Source organism: Pteropus alecto, unplaced genomic scaffold, assembly GCF_000325575.1.
Source record: "Pteropus alecto unplaced genomic scaffold, ASM32557v1 scaffold8, whole genome shotgun sequence".
NCBI lineage: Eukaryota > Metazoa > Chordata > Mammalia > Chiroptera > Pteropodidae > Pteropus > Pteropus alecto.
The window spans coordinates 21,973,217-21,985,344 of NW_006494609.1; the positions used below are offsets into that span (position 1 = coordinate 21,973,217).

General features: G+C 49.7%; 1 long non-coding RNA gene across 1 annotated transcript in view; it reads left to right on the forward strand.

The window, feature by feature from the left end:
- Positions 1–12,128, forward strand: part of LOC107196672 — a 72,844-nt gene that overhangs the window by 7,774 nt on the left and 52,942 nt on the right. The window contains exons 4-5 of the long non-coding RNA XR_001518099.2: positions 4,081–4,274; positions 6,102–8,895. This is a non-coding gene — a long non-coding RNA (uncharacterized LOC107196672). The remainder of the gene's footprint in view (positions 1–4,080; positions 4,275–6,101; positions 8,896–12,128) is intronic.

The window sequence follows — 12,128 nt, forward strand, 5'->3', positions numbered from 1 at the left end:
CAGCCGGCGGCCGGCGGGGCTGGGGGCCCCCCGGGCCAGGCAGACCCGGCTCCACTCCCGCTCTCTGGCTGTGAGGCCCCGGCGACCCCCTTTCCTTTTCTGAGCCTCGGTTCTCCCCCCGAAATGGAGACGAGAGGGGCTGGAAGGGGCACTAGAGATGGGAGTAGCCCGGGCACAGCCCGGACACTTCGCCAGTGCGTGTGGAGCAGACACGGGGCCGGGGAGGGAGGCCCGCGTGTAACAAGTGTCGCAAGAAAGAAACACGCTCTGGCCTTTTCGAGACCCCGCTCCGAATACCAACGGGACCCTTGCCTGGCAGAGACCCCTCTGCCGGCTTCACCGCACCAGTGGAGTCGGCCCGAGGCAGCCCTGGGCCTGCGAGCTCGCGGTGGATGCACACGCGGCAGAAAGGGCTTGCAAAGCCCACATCTGTACTTAATAGAGCAGGAATTTGCATTGTACACAGCAGCACGAGGGACCCGGGCTAAGGCATAAAGAAACACCTTTCCTCGCCGCTGCTCAGGACCGCCGGCGTAGACGAGGGGGCGTCCGGGGAAGGGAAGCCTAGCGGGGTCCGGGCACCCCGCAGACGGTGGGGTCCGGTCACCCATCCATGCATGTATTCTCCAAAGCCACCACACTGCACCTACCTTCCTGGGCCCAGACCCGAGTGGGAGGCTGGACACGGAGTGGTGCCGGTCGGCTTCCTGTCCGCGAAGACCAGTCTGGTGGGGGAAAGAGACAGAGTGAGTCACTGTAAATCAGTGATCGAGGGGGAGTGATGGCAGCTGAGATTTATGGAGCCCTATGTAGGGGCCAAGCCCTGAGCTGGGCTGTGTGCCTAGAACTCACCCCGGCAGAAATTCCAAGCGCTAGCCTCAGAGTCCCCATTTGATTGACGGAGAAACTGAGGCAGGGGACAGTGAAGTCCCATACTCACCGTCTCTCAGCTGGTGTGAGGCCGAGCCGGGATGGAACCCCAGTCTGTCCGAGGCTCCCCACCACACCCTGCTGCTGAAGGCTGCTCAGCGAGGCTGTGCTGAGTGCTGGGGGGGTGTGGGTGGGCAGGGGATGGATTGATTAGTTATAAGCACCTCCCAGCGGTGCTTGAGATCCCAGCTCCTCTGTGGCCCAATCCGTTTGAAGGGCAGATTCAAAATTAGGTGGTAGCACCTATGGGCAGAGGCTTATGAAAATGGCATTATTAACCTGATGTGGAGAGGGCCTGCCCACCTCCGAGCAGATTGCAGATGGAGGTGGAGGGGGCTGGGGCTTGTTTGTGTGGACAGTGAGTTAGAGAGGATGGAGCATGTGGGGGCGGGCAGAGCTGCCTCCTGGGGAGGACTGGCCCTGGTGGGGACTCGATGGCCGAGAGGGACCGGTCTGCAGGGAAATGCCCCACGCTACAGCCCACTTTTGGGGGGAGGGTCCCCGGCCCCTTCTCGGACACCAGCAGGGACTCCGTGCTTCTGCACCTCAGTTTCCCTGTCTGTGAGTGGAGATGGACACCTACTGTCACTGTAGGAAAGCCCCTGTCCCCACAGCCTTCTCTCCCACCCCCCTCCCCCGCTGTCGTTGCTGGACACCTGTCTGCTTGTCAGAGCAATATTCAACAGGAGAGTCCCAGTGCGGGGTGGGGGGGTCGTGGAGAGGAAGGGGGAGGGAGGGGACTGGCGCCCCGGACTCAGAGAGGCTGCTGAGCCGAGATCTGCACTGGGGAGGCCTGGGCCACTAAAGATTTGTGCCAACTCACGGTGCAGTGGAGGCAGACGGTCTCTACTCTCCAGACACCAGCCAAGAGTCTGTGGCGCCCCCAAGTGCCACAAGGGGGCTGCCTGGGCCACATTTTTGAGCCCAGAAAGTGAGGAGGGGGAGACCATCAGTAGGGGCCGGCGTTCTTACTTTTGTGGTGGCACTTTTGGGCTGCGTCAGATACGTTGGGGGCCAGCCTGCCGGGCCTGGCGGCTGCGGGCTGCGCCCCTCCCTCACTGGGGCTGCACTGCAATGCAGCAGGCTGCCGGGAGGGCCCGGGGAGCTGTCTGGGGGCTGGTCTTCCAAAGTGGGAAAGGAAAGGGGGGGCATTTCCAGGCGGGGCGTAGGGTGGCGAGGTTCCCGGGAAATCGAGGGTGCAGAGAGCCTGGCAGCTGCCGAAGGGCCGGAAAGGGGGAGAGGTGGAGGGGCGTGGGGCTCTGGGGGTCTGTGGGGACTGCCTTGGACCTGGCGTCCAGTGTGAGTCAGTTTGCAGCCATAGGACTGATGGGAAAGAGGGGGGGCTGGGGACCGCACGGGCAGCTCGGCATGACAGTTCAGGATACGAGCACCAATTCTTGTCCTCCCGAAAAAGCAAAATAAAATAAAATAAAAAGCATTTGAAAGCTACGTGGTCGAATCCTTCCCAGCCTGGCTGAATTGGTCCCAGGGAAGGACTCTCGGGTGGTCGGGTGGCCAGCTCTGCCTTGGAGAAGGGGGGTGCACTCAGGCCCCCTTCGAGCCAGCAAGGAGGCTGCAGCATCCGGGGAGGGGTGGGGGGCCTCGAGGCGAGGGGGCGCTCTAAGGTCTGGGGAGTGTGTGGAAGGCCTGGGGGCGACCCTGGGCGGGAGAAAGATGGCCTGGGCTGGCGGCGGGGGACGGGGGGGATCCGAGGAGTGAAGGGGGTGCTGGGGGCAGTTGGTGGTGACTCGATTCGAAGCACCCCAAACCCCTGCACTGTCTCCTCCATCCCAGCTCGGGATGGTTGGCTCCCACGGGCCCGGCCTCTTCCCAGCGTGTCCTACGCTGTGGGGCGTTTGTCCTCTAAGAGCGAGCCCCTCGCTCTGCCGGATGCGGCTGCGTCCCGGGCCCCTCGGCGCTTCTGCGTGGCTTCCCTCTCCCTCTCCCTCATCTTTGTTTCCCCTGGCCGATTTGAAAACTCTTCGCTTACGACATAGTCCAAACCACACAGAAGCAGAGAAACCGTATGTGTGTTCATCACGAGTTACCCCCTTTTCAGACGGCTGTCCCCCACCAGCAGCCCAGCTCCTACTGCCTTTCAGCCCCCGCCCCGCCCGGCTGCCGCGAAGCCAATTCCAGACGCCGCGTCGTTCCCTCTGAGAAGTTTTCGGCACCTATCTCTAAAATAGAACGCTTTCCTGTGTTAGAAACGTAACCGCGACGCCATCACCGCGGTTAAAAAGTGATCAGTGTTTGCTTGGTGCCATCCAGCATTTACTCGGCTTTCAAACCTCTCCGAGTGACGCCTCAACTTCTTTTTCACTTGGCTTCTCTAAGTCAGTGTCCAAACTGTTTCCCACACTCTTCAGGGGCCACCAGGGTTACAGAAGGTAAGTATAGCTACGAATCCAGGGGTTTGGCTCTTTACTCTCAGTTAGAAACCCGGCCTCGGCAAACCGGGTTTCTCACGGAGAATGGGGCCAGTTCTGGGTTCCCTCTCAGGGTCCCTTAGCGAGGATCAGCGGCCATGCACGTGAAGCCCTGCTCACTGCATCTAATACGTAGCAGACACTCGGCAAGCAGGAGCTGCTAGAATATTTTTCCTGGAAACCTCCAAAGGGGAGTTGAGTGGGGTAGGCGAAACGGGGCTGGCTGTGGGCCGCAAAACAAAAGGCTCCAGCAGCCCAGCCCCCTTGATGATTGAGACCATATACGTGAACCACATCCCAACCAGAGCAGCCTGCAGGCCGGGGGCTGGGACCTCCCGGTTGGCTCACAACTCAGCCGCCTCACAGCAGACAGCGGTTGCTGTGTCCCGGGACCCACAAGGGACCCCACTTGTTGCCAGTCCACTAGGTGGCACTCTCCGCTGGGAGTCCAGGAGGGACCCCCACCCCAAACCGCTCTGGCCACTGCCCAGCCCTGGGGTTCTAAGGAGGGGTGCACACTGCTAAAGCATGGCACGTCACTTCTAAAAAGTCTTTCTCAGTCTGCCGTGCAGGATGCAGCGGCTCTGTCTCAGCAGAAATCCCAGCCCGGTGGAGGAAGCTGAGGGAGTGAAATTTTAATGACCATTTGCTCTGGCCAGGGGCTGGAATGTCCACTCTTTAAATCCTGACCTAGTACATCTCACTTCCCTTTATTTTGCAGATGAGAGGACCTTGCAAGGTTAGTGACCTGTGCAAGATCCGCTAGGAAGCGGGACCCAGGATTCCGATCCAGGTTCGTCTGATTTCTGTGCCGAATAGAAACGGGGAAGGCGAGGGGTCAGGTCCGTGGATGGAGGGACCCCTGAGTCGAGACGCGTCAGTGCACAGCGCTGGCTGGCCGGCCGATAAATGCTGGTGAGGTGGGCGAGTGAATTAAAATGCAGAGGGTGGGTGGGTGAGTGGATGGATGGATGGATGATGGATGATGGATGGATGGATGGATGGAGGAGAAACAGTTGATTTCTCACCAAGTTTGAGTAGTCGGTTTCTCACCGAGTTCAGTGATCAGAGGTTCTCTCTGAGTGAGCTTGCCGCTGCAGCTCTTGCCTTCTGCCTCTGAGTGTTCTGACTGGCTCTGGGACAACAGGTGGGCTGCCAGCTCACAGGGACCAAGTCCCAGCTATGGTGCGGGAGCTGCTCAGCGTCAGCTCTCAGCCCCAGCTGCCTTCACGGCGCCCCGAGAGACAGCAGGCAGCCTCCCTTCCACCGGCGCTCCCGGGCAGATGAGTAAGCCCTGACCCAACCACATGCTCAGGCCTTTTCTAGTCGCTTGGCATAATTGCATCTCCTCTAAATTGTCACGACCACCTTCGTGATAGCAGTTATCATCCTCCATTAACGTAAAAGGTTTAGGAACGGTGAGTGACTCACCCCAAATCATATAGGAAACAAATATCAAACCGGAATTTGACTCTATTCTGCTTTTCTTCCAAACCCATACCCTCCCCATTTTCTTTTTTTAAACGATTGCACCTAAAACGATCTGCACTCCTTGGGATCCACCCAGGTTGGACTCCCCCTCTTGGTCCATCAGGGAGCTTGGGACTTCTTATTCCCTGGACCCTAAATGTATTTCTTAAGCAACACCTTCTTTAGTTCATTCTGTCTGCAACGATCACACGTGCAGGGGTCAGACATATCACTAACGCCCTGCAGTACGATTCATCGAGTCTAATTAAAATTCCGGTGGCTCACGTTTTGACTGCATGCTAAGGGAAGAAGATGCGAGAATGACTCTGGAGCCTGAAGGGGTGTGAGGCAGGAGCGGGGGTCACACACTGGGCCGGAGGGCAGATCAGCAGGCCTCCCCGAAATCCTGGCTTCAGCTCCACAGATATGTCTCGAAAAATCTGCCGATGGGCTAAGCCCCGAGATGCGCATCTCGCATCTGCCTCATCGCTCAGCATCTTCCCAGCGTGTGACCACTCGTAAGTCGCTTTACGTCTCTGAGGCTCAGTTTTCTCACACGTAAAATGGGGCTAACGATGTCTGTTCGGATGCCGCCTTCTCGGCGAGCCTTCGTTCTTCTCATTGTTTCTGTTGCCTCCCTTCCTGCTTGATTTTCCTCCATACACTTGACACTCGGACAACACAAGGGTTAGAGGTGCTGCCAACTCCCCTCCCTCGCGCAGTCAAAAATCTGAGTATAACTTTTCACTCCCTAAAAACTTCACTACTAATAGCCTGCTGTCGACCAGAAGCCTTGGCGGCCACATGATCAATCCACAACACATATTTTTAGATGTTACGTGTATGACATACTGCAGTCTTACGATAAACTAGAGAAAGGAACGTTATTAAGAAAATCACAAGGAGGAGAACATATATCTACGGTATTTATTTTAAAAAATCCGTGGACGAGTGAATTTGCTCATGAGTCAACTGTAGTTGTCATCACCACCTCAGAGCCCGCGTGTCGCGCTTGGGTGTTTGAATAGGGTCCATCTTGGTGTCTGCCCCCAAGGATGTTAGCTCTCATCCTCACTGTACCCTTGGCACCCACACCAGTGCCTTGCACAAAAACTTTTTGGGGGAGAGAGAAGAGAACAAAAGAGACTTGCTGCTGAATTGTACCTGTCCCAGGGGACTGTCAGGCTTTGCAAAGCAGGCAGCATGGTGCCTGGTAGAGAGTATGCATTCTATAAACATCGGCTAATTATGATTATTATGTCTAATTCGCAGGACGGCTGTCGTGAGGCTCACGCGGGGTAATGTATGCTCAGGCACGCTGTGAGTGCTGCGTGCGGGTCCAGGAGGTGCAGCATCCATGGTCCTCTGTTGCTTAGAGGGAACTTGCACTTAAACTTGATGCTTTTCATTTTCGTACCACCTGGGAGGGAGGGAAGGCTGGATTGTTGCCTGCTCCCCGAGGCTCCGAGAGGGCACGGCCCCCGCGGTGCCAGGAAGGCGGAGGCAGGACTGGTCCTGTTCCATGCCTAGTGTTCTTTCCGCGACTCCCTCAGGAAAGTCCCCAAGTGGATGTGTTTATGAATATATTACCTGCCAGACGCATGCATAACGTGCGCATGTTTTAAATGTGTTTGTTATTTCCAGGTCTCAGAGGTGCTCTGAGGCCAGCGTGCTGGACACCTCCTGGGCCGGCCCGGGAGAGGGGGAAGGAAGCTGGCGTGTATTGTCAGGAGGGTCAAAGCAGAGCCCTCTTTGGATTTGGGGATCAAGCTGGTGTAGACGCCCCTGGGAGCAGCCCCGTTCACGCAGTGAAGCCCTTCCTTCGGTTTCTACTTTCCAGGGCACTTGTTCCAACTTTGATGCCATGTCCAAAACGGAACAGATCCCAGCCATTTCCTGCCCGAGGCCCATCCTTCCCGAAGCCCTCGACTTGGCCTGAGCGTCATTCTTGGTCCAGTTAGACGGGGGGCCATTTGACCAGCGTGGTGGGTGGCACGGGCCGGGGCGGGAGCCGCGGGGAGCTGTTCTGCAGTTCACCCTCAGCTCGGATCCGCGAGGTGTTCCCTCCCATCCTCGGTCTACAAATCGCACCAGTCGGGGCACAAGACAGAGAGGCCAGGTCACGTCTCTGCAGTTACACAGCTCATGAGTGCCTGCTGGGGTGGAACCTGGTCTGTCTGTCTGTCTAGCACCACCGCGTGGGCGCTGCTGCAGAGGGAACAGAGGTTGGGTGAGGGGCTCAGATGGGGTGTGTGTGTGGGGTTACCTGGCTGACTTTGGCATGAAAATAATGGCTAAATCTGCTTAGGGAAGAGCACCGTGGCTGTTGTCCACTTAGGGAAGCGGCCCCTCAGAGGTTAAGGTCACTTGCCTGACGTCGCCCATCTCGGCAGGTTTTGGGCTGGGTTTGGAGGTGGGCCATGTGGTGTGAGCATATGTGCCCTAAGCGTGGGACACCATTACCTCGTGCCTGTGAGCATGGGCGGAGGTGGCACACAGAGTCCAGGGAGCTCGGTTTGAGTCCTCTGACCGCCCCTGGCAGGTGTGCTCCTACGTCGGTCACGTGTATTTAATTTTCCCCCTTGACGGAGGCCCAGCAGAGGCCCAGTAAGCTACTGGCCCATGACAATACTTTCTAAGAATACGTATGTGTGGTAACATTTAACACATATAAAGGAGGAAAGGGAGGGTACCCAGGAGATTGGAGGTGATGATTTAAGGCAGAGGCTGTAAGGGTTTGGGGGAGGGTCATGTGTGGTTATTGTCCTGGTTTTAACAAATGACACAATAAGAGAGGCTCGCCGGGAAGAGTGAGCGAGACTGGATCATGGACCAAGGATTGTGATTAATTCGCCACAACCGAGGGACACGAAGAGATCAGAGTGGTTTGTAGTGGTTAATTTTACTCTTAAAAATAATATAATAAAGGCCTGGAATAGAGCAATTGTGAGAATGTGTTCTGGACAAAAGATTATGATTAACCCAGGTCTGCTAACCTGACATTAGCAAACAGAAAAGGTCGAGGCTGTTTTCCTCCGCTTAATGGGGCTTTGTCTTCCTTAGAATAGACACGCCCAGTTTGTCCACCAGAGAAAATCTTGGCCACGAGAAAGAGACTGTAGACAGTATATGGGCATTTAATGGGTGTTCACCAAATAGTCATAGATGAATGCATATGCATAAATAAAATTAAAGAGGGCCAGGCATGGGCCGATGATGAGAATGTGTTTTTAAACACGATTACGAGTAATCTAGTTCACCCCTCACCCAACCCAGCAAGTCGCGACTGTGGGTATATGGAGCAGTCATTGCTCTGGGCTGAAAGGTGGCTTCAAGTGTATTTGCCGTGTAGTTAAAAATAAATTTGACGAGTAATAAAATAAATGACAAATTGAAAGAGGGCCAAGAATGACCACCAAAGATGTTTTATGAATTATGGATTGAGATCAATCTAATTTATGTACAATTGTGGACTATTTAAAGCAACGAAACAAACAAATTTCTTACCTCTGTGGATAAGAAGCATTGGTACGCAAATACTGATCTAGGTACTAATTGGTATTTTTCTTTTGGGTTAGTGCTGAGCTCATGTGTGTTTATTGTATTTAAAAAGTAAGTGAGAGCAATGAGAAGGACAAGTGGAAAACAATAACGAGATTATATCTGAAATCAAAGATTATTATTACTCCAACTCTGCGCATCTGAGTCTCTCGGGAGTGAGATCTGGGCTGGTTCTTTGTAAGAAGTGTAGAGACAGATACTTATAATTGTTGTTATTCTTGCTTTTGATTAGGGTGGCGAATTTGTGCATGTTCACTGTGATAAAATCATTAGACGAAAAAATACGGACGATGAGAGCTATGCTTGGGCCAATGGCGAGACTGCGTCATAAGCCAAAGATCATGATGGGTCCCGTGCTGCTCACCTGACAGCTGTTAAGAAGCACCCAGGCTGTCTTATCCTAAAATATCTGCCTTGTACTTCACAGGACAGAGACCTGGAGTGGGCCTGATGATAAAGACCTCGGCTGCTACGTGTCTGGGAAACGGAACACGGACCAGCCAAGGTGAGTGATGGTCGGCATCGTTTTACGGTTGGGTGGCTGGTTGATGGGAGTGTGCATTATTAAACATGGATGGCACAAATAAAATGGCCAAGCCTAGAGCCTTGTGTCTCTATGCCGATGAGACTGTGTCATGTACCAAGGGTGATGAATTTCGTTAGGCATAGCTGTCACCAATCTAAAAAATAATGTGACTGGGCTCTGCCCTGTGCCGGGAATGAGCAAATAAAAAGAAACAATTTTACACATGTGTAATTATATTGATTGTGTGTATGTTTAACTGTATTATGCATGTGTAATATGTATCTGTTGAGATAAATGGCTGTATACATAAATCAAAGAAGGTCAAGCATGAACTAACAAAAACAATGTATCATGACAAGATTTACGATTACAAAATTCTACAATTTTGAGGGACATTAAAACAAAATTATCTGTGTTTTTAATTTATTTTAATAACACCATACTGTTGATTCGTACACTATGATTTATATAAATACTTCCGTATTGATGAAGTTTAGGCTATTAACTCAATGAGAGGTACACATAGAGACATAAGGTATTGGTAGTTTTCTATTTGTTGGATAAGATTCTTAGGTATTCTTTTATGATATTTTTAAAGGGATAAATAAAATTAAAAAGGGCCAAGTGTAGGCCAATGATGACAATAAACCAAGGCGATTAATTCAGTTCTATAAAAGTGAGAGCCATTAAAAATGATAGAGGCTATTCATTTTTAAAATTTTTTTCATTTTTTGAACAATTGTTTTCTGCTACACAAAATATATACACCATAGATTATTTAATCATGCAATATTAATAAGAATTTTGACCCTTATTTGGGTGGATAAGGTTTGTAAAGAAAATGTACGTAATAGTCAATTTTCTTAAATGTTAGGCTGGACAGTTGTTTGAGGGCATTCATAAGTAAGTTAAATGAATGAATGAACAAATTAATGAATGAAGCAAGAGAAGAGAAGCATGGCTCAATGAAGATAACGTCTCGTTATCCCAGAATTAAGATTATTCTAATTCTGTACAGCTAGGTCCATTTAAAAATTGTGTTGGTTAAGGATTAAGTAGTCAATATTCTTGTTTTTGCATGGTGATATGTTGGATATTGATTTTTGTACTGAAAATAAACGAACAATTCTTTAAATGTATAAAAAACAAGAAAAGTCAAAACATAGGCTGGCGATGGGAATGGGCCAAACATAAAAGGATTATAGTTAATTCAACTTATAGTACATTCGACTTCCAAAAAATACTCTAACCCGTTTCATTCCTTTCGCCAGCTGTTTTGTATGGCATTGTGTTTTTGTGCATAGTTTATTTAGACATTTCTCCAGGGATAAAGATCTAGGCTATTAACTCTTGGAGCAAGGAGCACAAAAGGACTTGAAAGGTAACATTTGTGTTCTACTTATGGGGTAAGAGATTGGATGTGTGGTTGTTCATGAAAACTCCTTTACAAATAATCAAATCAAACAAAAGAGAATCAGCATGGACGGATGATCAAGAGTAGTGTTTGATCCAATTTAGCTTCATTAGAAAAAGTGCTAGACTATTACCGAAGGATAAAGAGTAAATACTAACACTGTCCAATAGAACATTCTGCATCGACGGACATGTTCTGTAATTTATTCAGTCCAATATGGTAGCCACGTGTGACTGTTGAGCACTTGGAATGTGGCTAGTGTGCACGAGGAACTGAATTTTTCATTTTATTTCATTTTTACTAATTAAGTTTAAATAGTCATGTTTAAACTTAAACTATATACAGTTGATGTCTACTCTGTCCATTGCATCGAGTGGTTGTTTCATGGGAGTTTCTCGAATATTAAATGTGAATAATTAAATACATAAATTAATAAAAGAAGGTTAATGATGGATCAGAGATGAGAGAGTACCATAAAAAAGATTGTAATTAATCCAGTTTTGCATAATTAGATTCACTGGCAAAAAATTTTTTTGGTTCATAAAAAATAAACTAGTCTTCTCCATTTATTTAGTCAGCTATTTACTGTTATGTTGAATGTGTGCCTCGTAGTTTATGTAAACGTTTCTCTAATGTTGAAGGTCTATGTACCTTGGTGGGACGGGATCAAAAGCTCATTGTCAGAGTTGCAGTTGGTGGGTTGAACAGTGGTTTTTGGGATATAGGTTATATTATTAATTTACTTACCTCAGAAAAATGAATAATAAGGAATAGAGACTGTCTGCATGGCCCAAATATGGCAGTGTGGCATGGACCCAAGCTCGTGATTAATACAAGTCACCACAACTGTCATCTATACATAAGAGGTCTCATATATTTGTTGGTGAGGAATGTACAGACAGACATAACTAGTTGCCAATATACAAAAAGAGGACCAAACACAGACCAATGATGAAAGTGTATCACGAACTAAATATTTATATTAATAATTTCTGCACAACTAAAGTCTATTATATAAAGGTCTTTGTCTCGCCATTTATGAGTAAGAATTACAAAGACTATGTCTATCTAATCTTATATCTGTAATTTAAATCCATATATTATTAGTACATATATTATTTATACTAACATAAATTGGGTTTGATGGTGTAGTCATGGTGATTTCATTGACTCTATTACAAAAAAATCGATAAAGGAATAAATTGCTAAAAGCGAAAGGAATGAAATGTATGAGTTAGTCATTGCTATGATTATGCTACGTAACAAAACCCCCACAATTTCAGCAGCTTATAAAATATTAGTAATAACAATGATATTTTTTTCTTACATATGAGGCCGTGGGGTCTTGCAGTGGATCGGGTCCCATCTGCCTCACTCGCCTCCCTAGTCTCTGTTCCTGGATATTGGAGTCGTGTTGTCTGGGACGTGCTCGTCTTATAGTGGAGATCATTTAGTTGAGTCACGCCCACTGATGCTCCCTTGAGCGAGGCCAGTCACATGGCCGCCATAACATCAATGGGAAGGATATTCTTCCCGTGGAGGACTGGGAAGGGAGAGGGAATATTTGTTGAAAAATGACATAACATGCCGCATTTCTCCCAGTTGGTGAGAAATATTTACTTCACGTCCATACATGAAATACTACTCTTCAAAACATCCCAGAATCCATAAAGCCAGTGCTTTGGTTCAAAGTCCATCGTGATCCACTTCCGATTTGGGTGTTCGGGTGCGACTCCTCTTTATTCAGAGACTTGTAAGCTAGACAGGCTGTCGGTCCCCACACGGTAGACGTACTGTG